The sequence below is a fragment of the Oncorhynchus mykiss genome, chromosome 10 (assembly GCF_057628025.1).
Source record: "Oncorhynchus mykiss isolate SJ-2025 chromosome 10, ASM5762802v1, whole genome shotgun sequence".
Taxonomy (NCBI): domain Eukaryota; kingdom Metazoa; phylum Chordata; class Actinopteri; order Salmoniformes; family Salmonidae; genus Oncorhynchus; species Oncorhynchus mykiss.
The window spans coordinates 77,679,925-77,684,716 of NC_143031.1; positions in this window are offsets into that span (position 1 = coordinate 77,679,925).

Here is a 4,792-nt window from a genome sequence, read left to right on the forward strand (position 1 = left end):
CACACACACACACACACACACAGGCACACACACACAATGTTTGTTCCTTCGTGTTGTGTGATTGCTCTCATTTCGATTCAGTTGGTTTAGTTCTCTCACTGTTTGATCCAGAAAGTCACGCTATGCCAGTCTAGTATTATGTCATTGGTTCAAATATACCAGTCTAATATCATGTAATTGGTTATAATATACCAGTCTAGTATTAGGTAATTGGTTAAAATATACCAGTCTAATATCATGTAATTGGTTAAAATATACCAGTCTTGTATCACTTCATTGGTTATAATATACCCGTCTAGTATCATATACCAGTCTTGTATCTAGTATAGTATGGTAGTGCACTACGTTTGCCTAGCGCACAATTGCACTACTATTGCCTAGGTTATTACTGTAGTCCACTCCTTTTGCCTGGAGCACTACTGTAGTGCACTACTTTTACCTAGAGCTTTATTGTTGTGCACTAAATAAGGAATAGGGTGCCATTTGGGATGAACCCCAGGTTGAAAGGGTGGGTCAGAGAACTACATTATTATTGTCCCTTTCCAGATGGAAGTTAAATATGGCTGTTGAGATAAAATCACAGGAAATTATAACTTCTCAGTCTGGACATCACGCAGATGTGAAAGCACTATGGGATTTGTGTGTGTGTGTGTGTGTGTGTGTGTGTGTGTGTGTGTGTGTGTGTGTGTGTGTGTGTGTGTGTGTGTGTGTGTGAGTGTACATGAATACAACTCATTTTTCAAACAACAGGAAGATGTACAGCAGGATGATTAGCATGATGATAATAACATGATAATAATAACATGATAATAATAACATGATAATAATAACATGCTAATGATAACATGATGATAATATCATGATGATAATACGATGAAAATAAACATGATGATAATAGCATGATGATAATAGCATGATCATTATTTAATGATCATAATAACCTGATATTAATAACATGGTAATAATTACATTATGATGATTACATGATGATAATAACGTGATGATAATACCATGATGATAATAACATGAAGATAATAACATGAAGATAATAACATGATAATCACATAATAATAATACAACGATGATAATAACACGAAGATAATAACATGATAATAACATGAAGATAATAACATGATAATAACATGATAATAACATGATAATAACATGAAGATAATAACATGAAGATAATAACATGAAGATGATAATAACATGATAAAAACATGATGATAATAACATGATAATGACATGAAGATAATAACATGAAGATAATAACATGATAATAACATGATAATAACATGATGATAATAACATGAAGATAATAACATGATAATAACATGATGAAAGTAACATGCTGATAATAACATGATAATAATGAGAAAATAATAATATAACGATGATAATACCATGAAGATAATAACATGATAATAACATGATAATAACATGATAATACCATGAAGATAATAACATGACGATAATAACATGATGATAATAACATGATAAAAACATGATGATAATAACATGATAATAACATGAAGATAATAACATGAAGATAATAACATGATAATAACATGATGATAATAACATGATAATTACATGATGAAAGTAACATTCTGATAATAACATGATAATAATGACATAATAATAATAATACAACAATGATAATACCATGAAGATAATAACATGACAATAACATGATGAAAGTAACATGGTGATAATAACATGATAATAACAATAACATGATGAAAGTAACATGCTGATAATAACATGATAATAATAATTACATGAAAATAATAACCTTATGAAAATAACATGGTAATAATAACATGATTATAATAGCACCATCATAATAACATGATGATAATGACACAATGATAATGACGCGATACTAATAACCAGATGAAAATATCACAACGATAATAAGACGATGATAATAACGCGGTAAAAAATAACCCTATGATAATAACACGGTAATAATAACCCTATGATAATAACACGGTAATAATAACCCTATGATAATAAAATGATAGGAATAGCCTTATAATAATAACATGCCAATAATAACCCAATGATAATAACATGATAATTATAACATGGTAATAATGATATTATAATATTGCCCTGGTCTAAAGTAATGCATTCCATAGGGCTGAGATCTTTAACTAGATTCAGTCATGAGGGGGGGGGGGGGTGGTCAGGGGGCCGGAACATAATTACTAATAATTTGTTGTAGAATGCAGATTGACTAAAACATAATAATTTCAAACCTTGCTTACATTTTTATCCAATCACACGACTCTCTATTATCCGTGGGAATACTTTGAAACAGAGGTCCAAAATGTAAATAACTTGGAGCAGATTTGCTGGTGTTTTTAAAGTATTGGCGGGCCAAATAAAATCTGCAACGGGCCAAATTCGCCTGTGGGGCCGCCAGTTGGGGAACCCTGCCATAGGGAATAAGGTGCCCATTAAGAGTGTGTGTGTGTGTGTGTGTGTGTGTGTGTGTGTGTGTGTGTGTGTGTGTGTGTGTGTGTGTGCGAGAGAGAGAGAGAGAGAGAGAGAGAGAGAGAGAGTGCTGACTCAGCTAAAGTTACCCTCTACCAGGCTCTTAACAGCAGTGAGAGAGCAACAGTTTATATGATTACAGCTATCTATATATCTAGCCCATCCGATCCTATTCCTGCCCATCCAAGACAGTATTTAATACAGACAGACAGACCAGACCAGACCTGACATTATTTAATACTGACAGACAGACCAGACCAGACCTGACATTATTTAATACAGACAGACCAGACCAGACCTGACATTATTTAATTCTGACAGACAGACCTGACCTGACATTATTTAATACTGACAGACAGACCAGACGTGACATTATTTAATACAGACAGACAGACCAGACCAGACCTGACATTATTTAATACTGACAGACAGACCTGACCTGACATTATTTAATACAAACAGACCAGACCAGACCAGACCTGGCATTATTTAATACAGACAGACCAGACCAGACCTGACATTATTTAATACTGACAGACAGACCTGACCTGACATTATGTAATACAGACAGACAGACCTGACCTGACATTATTTAATACAGACAGACAGACCAGACCTGACATTATTTATACAAACAGACCAGACCAGACCAGACCTGACATTATTTAATACAGACAGACCAGACGAGACCTGACATTATTTAATACTGACAGACAGACCAGACCTGACATTATTTAATACAGACAGACAGACAGACCAGACCTGACATTATTTAATACAGACAGACCAGACCAGACCTGACATTATTTAATACAGACAGACCAGACCAGACCTGACATTATTTAACACAGACAGACAGACCAGACCAGACCTAACATGTTTTAATACAGACAGACAGACCAGACCTGACATTATTTAACACAGACAGACCAGACCAGACCTGACATTATTTAATACTGACAGACCAGACCAGACCAGACATTATTTAATACAGACAGACCAGACCAGACCTGACATTATTTAATACAGACAGACCAGACCAGACCTGACATTATTTAACACTGACAGACCAGACCAGACCTGACATTATTTAATACAGACAGACCAGACCAGACCTGACATTATTTAATACAGACAGACCAGACCAGACCAGACCTGACATTATTTAATACAGACAGACAGACCAGACCAGACCTGACATTATTTAATACAGACAGACAGACAGACCTGACATTATTTAATACAGACAGACCAGACCTGACATTATTTAATACAGACAGACCAGACCAGACCTGACATTATTTAACACAGACAGACCAGACCAGACCTGACATTATTTAATACAGACAGACCAGACCAGACCTGACATTATTTAATACAGACAGACCAGACCAGACCAGACCTGACATTATTTAATACAGACAGACAGACCAGACCAGACCTGACATTATTTAATACAGACAGACCAGACCAGACAGTATTTAATACAGACAGACAGACCAGACCAGACAGTATTTAATACAGACAGACCAGACCAGGGTTCATCAATGACATATCCAATTACATTCCAGAGATTCATTCAAAATCAATCAATTATTAACTTTTTTCAGCACATGAACTGAGTTGTTTGTGTGTGTTGGGGGAGAGGGCTGGGTTCCCCCAGGGCAGCAGGGCAGGGTCTCTCAGCTTCAACACAGTGATCAGGTGTTTGATGACTGATGAGAACTGTGGTCCAGTAGAAACTTTAGTTAAATTGTCCTCACGAGAGTGTTTGATTTTAATTATTGTGAGTGTGTGTGTGTGTGTGTGTGTGTGTGTGTGTGTGTGTGTGTGTGTGTGTGTGTGTGTGTGTGTGTGTGTGTGTGTGTGTGTGTGTGTGTGTGTGTGTGTGTGTGTGTGTGTGTGTGTGTGTGTGGAGTGGTACCCCTCGCTGTTACCCCCAACTGCTTTTAGCCCACTCTTAATTAGCAGATGGAGAGAGAGAGAGAGAGAGATGGAGAGAGAGAGAGAGATATGGAGAGAGAAAGAGAAAGAGAGAGATGGAGTGAGAGAAGGAGAGAGATGGAGTGAGAGAGAGAGAGAGAGAGAGATGGTGTGAGAGATGGAGTGAGAGATGGAGTAAGAGATATATATATAGAGAGAGATGGGAATGATAGATAGAGAGGGAGAGATTTCCTTCATCGGCCCAGCATGCGTTGTTTACGACTCCCTTTAATAGCCAGAATGAATTAAACATGGACCGAATGAAGCGGGAATAACTCCCTCCTTCCACTTAGCTATGCACTGTAGC